The sequence below is a fragment of the Triturus cristatus genome, chromosome 12 (genome assembly GCF_964204655.1).
Source record: "Triturus cristatus chromosome 12, aTriCri1.1, whole genome shotgun sequence".
NCBI classification, from domain to species: domain Eukaryota; kingdom Metazoa; phylum Chordata; class Amphibia; order Caudata; family Salamandridae; genus Triturus; species Triturus cristatus.
In genome coordinates, this window is record NC_140595.1 from 660,773,121 (window position 1) to 660,786,702 (window position 13,582).

At 42.8% G+C, this 13,582-nt stretch overlaps 5 non-coding genes across 5 annotated transcripts; 4 read left to right on the forward strand and 1 right to left on the reverse strand.

The window, feature by feature from the left end:
- Positions 1-9,028: 9,028 nt before the first annotated feature.
- TRNAI-UAU (transfer RNA isoleucine (anticodon UAU)) lies at positions 9,029-9,123 on the reverse strand. The gene is made up of 2 exons: positions 9,086-9,123; positions 9,029-9,064 (listed from the first exon to the last, which is right to left on the reverse strand). It is a non-coding gene; the product is annotated as a tRNA-Ile (tRNA).
- Positions 9,124-9,534: 411 nt separating this feature from the next.
- Positions 9,535-9,616, forward strand: TRNAS-GCU (transfer RNA serine (anticodon GCU)). Its single transcript has one exon. It is a non-coding gene; the product is annotated as a tRNA-Ser (tRNA).
- A 589-nt stretch (positions 9,617-10,205) lies between these two features.
- On the forward strand, positions 10,206-10,277 carry TRNAT-UGU (transfer RNA threonine (anticodon UGU)). Its single transcript has one exon. It is a non-coding gene; the product is annotated as a tRNA-Thr (tRNA).
- Positions 10,278-11,958: 1,681 nt separating this feature from the next.
- TRNAS-GCU (transfer RNA serine (anticodon GCU)) lies at positions 11,959-12,040 on the forward strand. The gene has a single exon. It is a non-coding gene; the product is annotated as a tRNA-Ser (tRNA).
- A 589-nt stretch (positions 12,041-12,629) lies between these two features.
- Positions 12,630-12,701, forward strand: TRNAT-UGU (transfer RNA threonine (anticodon UGU)). Its single transcript has one exon. It is a non-coding gene; the product is annotated as a tRNA-Thr (tRNA).
- The last annotated feature ends 881 nt before the right edge of the window (positions 12,702-13,582 follow it).

Here is a 13,582-nt window from a genome sequence, read left to right on the forward strand (position 1 = left end):
CCTTGCGGCCCTCGATCTTCACGGCTGTTCTTGTGGTCAGCAGGACCAACTTGGGTGCTTTCCACCTGGGCTCCAGCTGAGTCTTTCGGTCGAAATTCCTCACAAAGACAAGATCACCCGGAACAACGTCATGGGGTTTCACCTCAGTGTTGTCGGGAAAGGCTGCAGCTACCTGTGAACGACAAGATTGTAGTGCAGACATCAAGGAAGCCAGGTAATCTGTCAGCATATTACAGTCAATATCAGTTATTTTGCGTGGTATAGGCGTCCCCCACATATTCGGTGGTCTGCCGAAGATCACCTCATACGGGGATAGCCCTGTTCGAGAGTGTGCTACCATTCTCATGTAAAAGAGTGCAACTGGTAACGCTACTACCCAGTCGACACCTTTCTCTCTGCATATTTTGGACATTCTGATTTTCAGTATCTGGTTATGTCTTTCTACGAGACCTGCTGCCTCGGGGTGTCGGACACAGTGGAATTTCCACTGATATCCTAACAGAAGTGAAACGTGTTTCATTAATTCGGATGAGAACGGCTGGCCGTTATCTGAGTGAACAGCACGTGGTAAACCGTATCGTGGGAAGAATTCTCGAACCAACTGTTTGGCAGTAGTCGGGGCAGTGTAATCTGAAACCGGGTATGCCTCCGTCCAACGGGACAGAGCGCAGACAACTACGAGAACATATTTGAATCCTCGACATCGTTCCATCTGGATATAGTCCATCTGGAGTACTTCAAAAGGATGATTAGGAGTATGAAATCCACCCTGTTCTACGGGAACGCTTTTTCCTGGGTTGAACTGACAACAGATCATACAGGTACGGACCTTTTGTTTGGCTGCTGCTCGTAAATGTTTATTGAACCAAATGTGTTGAATGCTGTCTAGCATAGCTTTTTCTCCTAGATGTGCTGGACTATGTATAGTGTTAATTATAACTTGGACCATTGAATCAGGAAGGAACCATACAGACTTTTCCTTCATCATCCATCCTTGGTCCGTTTGAATCCCTCCTAATTCAGTCCATTTCTTTATTTCGTCTGGTGTAGCATGTGTCTGTATGTCAATTACGTCAAGAGTAGGATCTTTAACTGTCATACAATGTGTCGGTGTCGGGACTATTGTCTTTGTCATGTCGGGGGTTTGAGTTTGAGCAGTCAGTTTAGCTGTTCTGTCGGCTAGATCATTGCCTTGGGAAATGATATCAGTAACCTTCGTATGAGCCTTACATTTCATAATTGATATTGCAGTGGGTAGATGTATTGCATCTAATAAGGCATGAATGAGGGGTCCGTGCTGAATGTGAGCACCGTGAGAAGTTAAATAACCTCTCTCTCGCCACAGCACGCCGAAGTCATGTACGACTCCGAATGCATAACGTGAATCAGTGTATATGTTGACTTTTTTATTCGTGGCTTGAATACAGGCTTGTGTCAGAGCGATAAGCTCTGCGGCTTGAGCTGACAAAGTATTTATACGATTAGTTTCAATGACTTCAGTATCTGTGGTGACTGCGTAAGCAGCCACTAACTCTCCTGTACTTGTTCTCATACAAGAACCATCTACATACAATGTCAGGTCTGGATCTGACAATGGGACATCGGTTAAGTCTTGTCTGGGTTTTGTTGTTATTGTAATAACTTCAATACAGTCATGAGCTAGTGGGTCTGTTCCGATTACAGGTAAAAGTGTGGCAGGATTCAATGTGTTACAGCGTCTGATTTCTATATGTGGCTGAAACAATGTAAGTTCGTATCCTGTAAGTCGCGCTATAGTCAAGTGTTGTGTTTGCGTTCTATTCACAAGAACCTCTACTGCGTGTGGTACTTGAACTGTCAATGGATGTCCTAACACTATGGCATCGCTTTGTCTGATTGCTAAAGCTGTCGCTGCTACTGATTTTAGGCATGCAGGCAAAGCCTGAGCTACGGGATCTAATGTACTAGAAAAATAAGCACATGGTTTGTGTGCTCCTGCTTGTTCCTGTGTGAGTACCGACAAGGCAGTACCTTCGCGTTCTGTAACAAAGAGTGTAAACTGTTTTCTGTAACATGGCGTTGCTAAAACAGGTGCTTGACATAAAGCTTTCTTTAGGCTTTCAAAAGCTTGTGTGTGTTCCTGAGTCCAAGGGAGAACAGTCGGTGTGGCTGCCTCCTGTGTGGTTAACTGAATGAGTGGTTTTGCTAGAAATGCATACTGAGGGATCCATTGCCTACAATATGAAGTGAGGCCTATGAAAGCTCGTACCTCCTTTTGTGTCTTGGGTATTGACATGTTAGCTATTAACTGAATGCGGTCGGGTGTAAGCTGCCTTCCCTCCTTGGACAGCGAGTGTCCAAGATAAACAACTCGCTGGACACAGAATTGCAGCTTAGAAGGGGACACCTTGTGCCCCTTTTCGGCTAGAAATTGTAAAACTGTCAGTGATGCTGTTTCACATTCCGGTTCGCTTCTCGCGGTGATCAGCAGATCATCGACATATTGAAGCAGAGCAGTGTTAACTGGCATGTGGATACTGTCAAGTTCTCGTTTCAGTGCTTGGTTATAGATGCTGGGGCTTTCTGTAAATCCTTGAGGTGCGCGTGAGAATTTAAAGCTACGCCCATTTAAACTAAATCCGAACAAATATTGACTTTCCGGATCTATTGGGACGCTGAAAAAGGCATTCTTGAGATCAATTACAGTAAAGAATGTTGCTTCGGAATCAATAGCTGTCAATAATGACGAGATATCTGGGACCACAGGGAATTGTGGCACAATGCATTTGTTTAACTCGCGCAGATCAATAACCAATCGATATACTGGCGGGGCTGTAGGATCTGTTCGTTTAAGAATCGGAATTATCGGTGAATTACATACATTGGAGTCTGTCTCTACAACTACTCCTTGGGCAATTAGCTCGTCAATGATTTGTAGTAAAGCCGCTACAGCATCTGGTGGTAACTTGTATTGTCGCATTCGTGGTAGCACCACTCCTGCCTTTAGTGTGACTCGATATGGTGTAATATTCATGCAACCAACATCAGTAGGGCCTTGTGCCCATAGATGTGTGGGTAAAGTCTGCAGTCGGGGATCCATGTCTCTAGACACATAGTGACCTTTAAAATCACGTAAAAACAACCTTACACCTTCCGGAGAACAACATATTATTGCTCCTAGAGCTTTCAGGGTTTTAATTCCTAACAAGTTTTCTGGACATGATTTAGTAAGCAATAAATCTGTAGTTCGGGTCAGAGGTCCTATCGTAAGTGGAAGAGGCTGTGATACTTCATTAACAATAGGTTTTCCTGAAAAACCAAGGGAAATATTCTGAGAGCCTGAGAGGGGTGCCCCTGGAACTTCACTACGTTTTATAGTTGTTCGACTTGCCCCTGTATCGAGTAAAAATTTTCTATCTTGACCTAATAATTCACTATGTACATAAGGTCCTTCTTGATCTACAGGAATCTCGATAAGGGGTAAGTCAACTTCCCTCTCTAGGCTAGTTCATGCGTAACGCTGATACTCAGGATATTCATACTGTGCGGTCTGATACATTTGTCGTGTTGTGGTTTGTGTGGCAGCAGCAGGCAACGGTGGTGCAGCTGGCACAAACTGTATTGGCTGTTGTGCGGCTGGCATGGCCTGGGCATGTTGCATAGCTCCTTGTTCATTCTGATCTTGTCTTAGTGGCCGTGATCTTTCTTGTGTTTTACCTATGGCGATATTATGTTTTAAAACTGGACAATCGTGTACGTAATGACCTGGCTTTTTACAATAATTGCATGTCCCTTTTACAGGTCCTGCTGAATCGGAATGTGTCATACCCTTTTTATGTCCTTCAGCTGGAACTGTCTGGGAAACTAGCATTTTCATTTTCGTGTCTTTCATGCGTCTGTGTTCATGTTCTTGTTCCTCTCTAATTCTATTGTGATGGTACTGTAACATTTGTAACATTTGTGTTGGAGTGTTACCTTGCCAGGTACTCTCGAATTTTAATACTCTATTCTTTACTGGGGGCAGGGCATTTTCTACTAATTTTGTTACAAACAGATGCGGGTATGATTCGCTACTTGCTTTTATGCCACTATTTATACCAAAACATTTCTCGAATCGGGCATAGTAATCACTAGTGTCTTCATCTTGCTTCTGTTTACAGGCTGAGATTGTACCCCAATCTTCCTTTTTCGTAGTTAATAAACGTGGCAGTACCTGTACTAATAAACCTGGTAATGCTTTAGTTTTATCCCCAAGCCCCGAACCTGGACCTCGGGCCTTTTCTTCTGCTTCTAATGCTGACCATTCTATCTTTTGGTCACCTACCTCCCACTCTTTTTCCTTGAGTTTCTCATAAATGCCAGCAGGCATCAACACCTTTAATATTGTCATAATGTCGGGGTAGGTATACTCTCCCATGAGTAACATGTCTTTAATTTCTCGGTGAAAACCCGCTGGATCTTTGTCATGACTGGGTACCACTTTCTTCATTTGCAACAATTCTATTTTTGATATGGGCGTATATACAAATACGCGCCTAAACTCGTTGTCCTCGCCTTTTATTGGGTGCACTTCTCGTAAGGGATTCTGTCTATCCATGTGATACGTGGTTCTTTCCTTGACGGGCAATGAGACATGCTCTGAGCATACAAAGAGAATATACTGCTTTCTTGACTCTAGAATTTCTTTAATTAATTTAGTACCTGGACCTCTCCATTTATTCATAAGCAATTCAGTCAATATGTCAGGTAAGGGACCAGGGTCCGAATGCTGACTCCGATATAGTATAATGAGTTGTTGAATCATATAAATCCCAGCTAACCTCTGTTCATCTGGGGTGAGATTCAAAAATGTGCGTACTACTGTATCATCACTATATTTTCCGGGACTGTCCACCCAATGGACAGCTGCCCTTGCTAAATCTTGTTCATCCATAGAATCGAGAAAATGATAACCCCTTCGTTCTCGGAGTAGCTTGTCGGCGGTTTGGAACGAATGCTCGTTAGACCTTATATTAATTATAGGTATTTGGAAATTCCTGTCATTATCTAGACGTATCGGATGTATTGAGTCAGTATGACATCTAGTCTGATTCCTATTACAAGATCTTCCTCTACCTACATAGGCTATGGTGTCCGACTGTCCCGCGGGCAGTCCTGACCCTTCTTCCTCGCTTTTTTCGAACTCGTCTGCCTCTAATCTCTCTTCGTGTAGGCGTTCTATTTCTTTACGGATCTTTCGGCACATGGCTATTATACAATTTTGTTTATCGTGTCTCCCTTCTGATATATTCTGGCTCCACCTTGTAAGAATTTGCATTGCATCCGGATCTACCCCCGGTCGGTCTTGATTTCTGATCACACAGTTTATGAGGAAACGTAACAGTTCCCCCTGTATCTCTACTTTCTGGTATTCCATAGCTCTGTAAATACATTCTGGATCTCGCCCTGTTTGGACAAAATGGTATATATTATCTAGATGCGCAGTCATTCCTGGTAACTTCGCTAAATACACTGCGGCTCGTCTGATACGCAATGATGCCAGGATCATTTCGTCATCTATACCGGGCACCGGGTCATATCTACAATCTACAAGAAGTTCTTTAAGCGCACGGGCACTTACGAATTTGGGTGTACGTGAATGCGCTGACTCTTGAAAAGTAAGTTTATTTATTCTAGGTGGCGTAGAAAAAATATTGGTAGCACCTCCCGTGGCCCCATCTGGGGCGTCGGGTGTGAAAGGATTCGTCGAACGTGACACAGCAACTATAGGTGTGGACACAGCTATAGAAGTACCTGTAGGAACAGATGCAGAAACAGATGTGCTTGCCTGAACTTGTGACTCGATTTGTTGCTGTAGGGATACGGGTACTGGATCTTGGCGTGAGACCTCCCTAGTATGCGGTCTATGTGGGGCGGAATTAGCATACTCGGGAGCTGCGTCATCTAAATATGAGGAAAGAAAAACATCTTCTGCGGTTCTAGGATGCCCCTTAGGATGTACCTTGATTGGGAATAATGGGGGTGGCAAGTCTTTCGGTATCTCTGGAGTAGCCTTAGGTAATCCTTTGGCTAGAAGGGGATACATACCATTCATAAGGGCATTTCTTTGTCTGTCTACTTGTTCTGATTTCACTCGGATACCTTCCTCAATTAATAGATTTTCTCGATCTTTGTTTGAACTCTCTTTACTCTTCTCTTCCTGTCTACGTGCTTTTTCTGTACGTCTATGAGATTCTTTACGCCATAACTCAACGGCGTCTTTCTGTGACTGTCTGACTTTCCTTTTCCATAACTCTTCCTCGACTTTCATGATGCACTCTGCATCCCAGGTCCCCGCTGCGGGCCACTTCTGACTTTCTGGTAATCCCTTGGTGTAGTCTACCCATAAATCAAGAAATAATATAGCGTCTAAGCCATGTTTGTGATACATGAAGTGCCCTGGAGTATCCCTAGGAGGAATAGGGACGGCTTCTTCGAGTACCCCTTTTCTAGTAGTGATCTGTCTTAATTTTGAAAAGAGCGGCATATTGACAACTGATCGGATACTTAATCTTGAACACACTTAATACAAAAGCACAATAATGAACAACCATTCATACCACAATATGCAGGACATTTAACACATTAAACATTAAACATTAAACCTTTAACTGAAACAACAATGATGATCGTCTGCATAACTAATCACCAAGCTTAATTCTTGACATTAACTAGATACTTCGGAATACTTGATATACTGCTAAACAGTACAGATACACTGCTAAAACAGTGCAGACCGGATTTGTGTACCCAAACCCGTCTTGACCGGCACAACCTATGTGCACGTCAGAAATGCCTCCCCGGTAATGGTACTCACCGGGTAGCTTCGGAAACAGAAGGCCTCGGTAACTTGAACTTGAACCGGACTGGACTCGACTCGTCGGACACTGGGCTTGACTTCGAACTGGTGGGTCTCTGTATACCTCGGATCTTGCTCTCTCAGCTAGGCTCTGGTCGGGATACTTCGCACTTCTCACCGCCTCGTCTGGGTGTTGATCGCAGTCTCAGTCGCCCCCGCTTGACCGGAGGGAGATACAGGAAATCCTGCTGGTACGCGTTATTGTCCGTCCAGCTGTGGCAGGAGACCGGGCCTGCTACTCACCGCCGGCGCGTGAGATGAGAAAGTGTCCCTGTTCGGGCGCCATCATGTGGTAAATAAAAATTCCTTTACCGGGACTGAATTTGATACAGAAACATTATAAAATAGCTCAGTAAAATGAGAGGCAGAATCCGTGATATTAGAGTTTCGGAATGGGCTTTATTCCAGTGATCGATTATAATCGGATGCTCCAAGTTCCATCACCACGGGGGTTCAGGAAGTGAAGTACATACTTTATTGACAAGAAGTAACTTTTATAGTACATACATTACAATGAAGTGAATACAGTAGGCGTAACAATTGATAAGGAAATTGACGTTTTGTCTGCGTAACCGAAAATGGGTGTAATAATGAGTAAAAAGGAACATTATTGGTTATGATGTCATACATAGGTGGATCTATAAGATAATACTTGGCCTAGATGCGCGCGCAGCAGCATGACGTGTAATTGACGTGTAACTAGGGGGTGAAGGGGACTTGACATTTAGCTCTACATGTGGAGACGAAAAGTCTGGGGGGTCAAGTCAACCTAATCCCAAATCATATCTAACATCCTATGTTTAAAGAACTATGTTATCCACAAGAGAAGGACTCTCGGACAGAATCTATTCTATACTGACTGTGCGTGCGTGTACAAGCGTCTAAGTGTCTACACTGAATGCGAGGGGGTAGGAATATTCCATGGTAACAGGGCTATGAATTACTTGCATGAGGACAGAGAAACCGGGCCTTTTGCTTGGTAACTGGAAGAATGTTTACTTAAACTACTAGGCAGGAATGCATCGGCTGAGGGGGAAGCAGATAATTCGAAGGTGAAATACAGTTCTTGGCAGAGAATAGGCTGATGTCAGGCTTCGTGAGCCGCGCAGAGAATGAGACAAAGTTCATGGTCACAGATGCAGGCTCAGACTGGAGCTTTCAGAGGCAGAAAGCAAGAGGAGTTTTGATGACAGAATCAGGGCCTACTTGCCTGGACTGTAAAATGGCATAAGTGAACCATACAAAGCCGGTGGCCTTTCATATTTAGGAATGGAATATCCGGCCTATTCATGGCGGATCTGACAGAGGACATGTTGACGGTGGACGCACATGTATTTGCGTCTTCATAACTGGAACTGGAGGGAACATACATGTACTTGTGACATGCACATGGAACCGTTGGGGTCCAAGATAGGGGACATAACTGACCAGAAAAATCCATATTTCCATATATCCATATTTATGTATCTTGTACATAGAGAGAAAGGGAGAATAGGCAGACTTGCTTCAAAGATTTGGTGACCTTGGATGGGTGGGTTGAATGAAGAAGTGAACCTGGTTTCTGGGAAAGGAGTATCGAGATGAAGATGAGGAAAAGTGAACATGGACCACATTCATAGGTTAGAGAAATACATTTAATAGGTTGAATGGTTTTGAAAAGTGTACTTCGAGCAGTAATTGTTGTTTTTTAAACTGCAAAGAAATTAAAAATGAATGTGGGATTGGAGGCACACTCTGAGCAGAAAAGCACCATAAGCTGCTATGGTGCAACTCAAGATGGTGAATAGAACCTTTAATATGATGATGCTCTTCTTTTGCTAGTTTTTTCGAGTCACCTTTTATTGTAAGTAGCTGATACAGCATTTTTTGCAGCTCTTCAGTTTATGGTTATCATGTGAGAACACTGTTTTCATCATATTTATTATTCTACAAATGTATTTTTAAATGCACTGATGTGGTGTTTGCATGAAATGCAAGATGGCACATCATGGAATGTTTAAACTGAGCATCGCGGAGGATATGTGATATTTGGCACCCAGAGGAGTAGGACACGTAGATCCTATAAGAAGTAAAGACTCTCTAGCAAGGGCCGTCCATACTCTGAGTTTAAACTTTACTTTTTGTGAAATGGTTTATGAAAAACAACACGGCTGCTCCAGGTGAGGCTCGAACTCACAACCTCGGCATGGCTCAGTGCAAGTACTGCTGTATAAGTACCGCGCGCTAACCGATTGCGCCACTGGAGCTCTCTCTTTTCACAACTCCCCAGGTGAGCCATCTACAGCTGACCAAGTAGATGACAGACACTGCTCCATCATTCACTGTGCAAGATCGACTCACATGCTAGCATGTTATCATGACTATTAAAAATACAGTCCAAACGGAATAGATTCTATAATTGTCCTATAACATATGCTCTGTCTATTCAAAACCCCATAGAATTATATCTTGACAGTTCTGACAAAGTCTAGGGGAATCTTATGAATATTTGTAATTAGCACATAGTAAGAATTTCCCAAAAATGAAATGTAGGTCCCTGATGGGGGAAGACGTGGAATGTGAGATCTTGCCTCAGCTGTTTTTTTCTTTTTTAGGTACAGTATATTGACACTTCAGTACCTTTTGTGAAGCAAGGTTTCAGATGGGGCTGTAGGGCAGACGAGGTGGCCGAGTGGTTAAGGCGATGGACTGCTAATCCATTGTGCTCTGCACGCGTGGGTTCGAATCCCACCTTCGTCGGAAAGCCATCAGAGTCTCTTTTGATGGCCAGCATTTCTTGTAGTATAATTACACTCTCTTTCAAGACAGAGCCAGGATCCGCTAGATGGGATCATCTGACTGTTCCATTTTAACAAATATGTCAAATAAAGTGAAGTATTTTGTGCGTAATAGAAATTAGATCTTTCATGGAGTTTCCAGAGGATTGCCTTTCACTCACTCCTGGCTTATTAACCAGTTTGGATAAATAGATTGATAAGAAAGCAGCTCTTACTCCTAAAGTTTAGGCCGTCTCAAATGAATGACTGTTAACATATGTCTGCCCCACAGAGACAGATCACTTCTAATAAGTGGGTTCTCTATATGTCACTGATTGCAGACATACTAACTAGAGCTATCGGTATGGTCTTGAATGCGAAAACTCTTATTTTCTCATATGAAAATGTAGTTTTTCATACTTCCAAAAAAAGTGCCTTAAGCATGGTCTTCAATGTGTGCGCGCACGTGGACATTCATATGCAACTACGTTTCCATACAGAGTCTCAAAATCATAGATATATTCATACCTCAGTAAGAATACATGTTGCAATTTACATCCTACGTGCAGACTGGCCTTGTAGCTCAGTGGCAGAGCACTGGTCTTGTAAACCAGGGGTCATGAGTTCAAGCCTCATCAGGGCCTTTTTACATGAGTCTTTCTGTATGTTGTTTTCAAGTCATTCTTCCCTGGAGTCACACCTTGCTTTAGGATTGCTTATTGCCAAGCTTCCCTTTCCTGCTTTCATATTATCAAGAAAATATCATGAAGATCATTGAATTATAAATTATTGCCTCACCCCTTCCGATCGCCTGACGAACGCCTGACAAACGCCATTCTCACCCTGGCGGGCAAGCCCTGCCGGGCAAAGCCAAATAAGCCATGCATATTTACAGTTCCTTTGAAAGGCAGAGCGAGGACTAGGACCTCTGTTCCGACTGAATCTGCATCCACAGAAAGGATGTTATAAGGCCCTACAAATTTCACCAAGGAGATGTGAAAGTCTTCCCCCATAAAATACTTTTTTTCCCAGATACCCCGGCTCTTAGGCAAATGAGGTTACTCCTCAAAACCCCACCCCCACTCACCATAAATATCCTTCTCTCCTGCTGTCCATTCAAATGATACAAGGTATCTTGTACATAGAGAGAAAGGGAGAATAGGCAGACTTGCTTCAAAGATTTGGTGACTTTGGATGGGTGGGATGAATGAAGAAGTGAACCTGGTTTCTGGGAAAGGAGTATCGAGATGAAGATGAGGAAAAGTGAACATGGACCACATTCATAGGTTAGAGAAATACATTTAATAGGTTGAATGGTTTTGAAAAGTGAACTTCGAGCAGTAATTGTTGCTTTTTAAACTGCAAAGAAATTAAAAATGAATGTGGGATTGGAGGCACACTCTGAGCAGAAAAGCACCATAAGCTGCTATGGTGCAACTCAAGATGGTGAATAGAACCTTTAATATGATGATGCTCTTCTTTTGCTAGTTTTTTCGAGTCACCTTTTATTGTAAGTAGCTGATACAGCATTTTTTGCAGCTCTTCAGTTTATGGTTATCATGTGAGAACACTGTTTTCATCATATTTATTATTCTACAAATGTATTTTTAAATGCACTGATGTGGTGTTTGCATGAAATGCAAGATGGCACATCATGGAATGTTTAAACTGAGCATCGCGGAGGATATGTGATATTTGGCACCCAGAGGAGTAGGACACGTAGATCCTATAAGAAGTAAAGACTCTCTAGCAAGGGCCGTCCATACTCTGAGTTTAAACTTTACTTTTTGTGAAATGGTTTATGAAAAGCAACACGGCTGCTCCAGGTGAGGCTCGAACTCACAACCTCGGCATGGCTCAGTGCAAGTACTGCTGTATAAGTACCGCGCGCTAACCGATTGCGCCACTGTAGCTCTCTCTTTTCACATCTCCCCAGGTGAGCCATCTACAGCTGACCAAGTAGATGACAGACACTGCTCCATCATTCACTGTGCAAGATCGACTCACATGCTAGCATGTTATCATGACTATTAAAAATACAGTCCAAACGGAATAGATTCTATAATTGTCCTATAACATATGCTCTGTCAATTCAAAACCCCATAGAATTATATCTTGACAGTTCTGACAAAGTCTAGGGGAATCTTATGAATATTTGTAATTAGCACATAGTAAGAATTTCCCAAAAATGAAATGTAGGTCCCTGATTGGGGGAAGACGTGGAATGTGAGATCTTGCCTCAGCTGTTTTTTTCTTTTTTAGGTACAGTATATTGACACTTCAGTACCTTTTGTGAAGCAAGGTTTCAGATGGGGCTGTAGGGCAGACGAGGTGGCCGAGTGGTTAAGGCGATGGATTGCTAATCCATTGTGCTCTGCACGCGTGGGTTCGAATCCCACCTTCGTCGGAAAGCCATCAGAGTTTCTTTTGATGGCCAGCATTTCTTGTAGTATAATTACACTCTCTTTCAAGACAGAGCCAGGATCCGCTAGATGGGATCATCTGACTGTTCCATTTTAACAAATATGTCAAATAAAGTGAAGTATTTTGTGCGTAATAGAAATTAGATCTTTCATGGAGTTTCCAGAGGATTGCCTTTCACTCACTCCTGGCTTATTAACCAGCTTGGATAAATAGATTGATAAGAAAGCAGCTCTTACTCCTAAAGTTTAGGCCGTCTCAAATGAATGACTGTTAACATATGTCTGCCCCACAGAGACAGATCACTTCTAATAAGTGGGTTCTCTATATGTCACTGATTGCAGACATACTAACTAGAGCTATCGGTATGGTCTTGAATGCGAAAACTCTTATTTTCTCATATGAAAATGTAGTTTTTCATACTTCCAAAAAAAGTGCCTTAAGCATGGTCTTCAATGTGTGCGCGCACGTGGACATTCATATGCAACTACGTTTCCATACAGAGTCTCAAAATCATAGATATATTCATACCTCAGTAAGAATACATGTTGCAATTTACATCCTGCGTGCAGACTGGCCTTGTAGCTCAGTGGCAGAGCACTGGTCTTGTAAACCAGGGGTCATGAGTTCAAGCCTCATCAGGGCCTTTTTACATGAGTCTTTCTGTATGTTGTTTTCAATGTCATTCTTCCCTGGAGTCACACCTTGCTTTAGGATTGCTTATTGCCAAGCTTCCCTTTCCTGCTTTCATATTATCACGAAAATATCATGAAGATCATTGAATTATAAATTATTGCCTCACCCCTTCCGATCGCCTGACGAACGCCTGACAAACGCCATTCTCACCCTGGCGGGCAAGCCCTGCCGGGCAAAGCCAAATAAGCCATGCATATTTACAGTTCCTTTGAAAGGCAGAGCGAGGACTAGGACCTCTGTTCCGACTGAATCTGCATCCACAGAAAGAATGTTATAAGGCCCTACAAATTTCACCAAGGAGATGTGAAAGTCTTCCCCCATAAAATACTTTTTTTCCCAGATACCCCGGCTCTTAGGCAAATGAGGTTACTCCTCAAAACCCCACCCCCACTCACCATAAATATCCTTCTCTCCTGCTGTCCATTCAAATGATACAAGGTATCTTGTACATAGAGAGAAAGGGAGAATAGGCAGACTTGCTTCAAAGATTTGGTGACTTTGGATGGGTGGGTTGAATGAAGAAGTGAACCTGGTTTCTGGGAAAGGAGTATCGAGATGAAGATGAGGAAAAGTGAACATGGACCACATTCATAGGTTAGAGAAATACATTTAATAGGTTGAATGGTTTTGAAAAGTGAACTTCGAGCAGTAATTGTTGTTTTTTAAACTGCAAAGAAATTAAAAATGAATGTGGGATTGGAGGCACACTCTGAGCAGAAAAGCACCATAAGCTGCTATGGTGCAACTCAAGATGGTGAATAGAACCTTTAATATGATGATGCTCTTCTTTTGCTAGTTTTTTCGAGTCACCTTTTATTGTAAGTAGCTGATA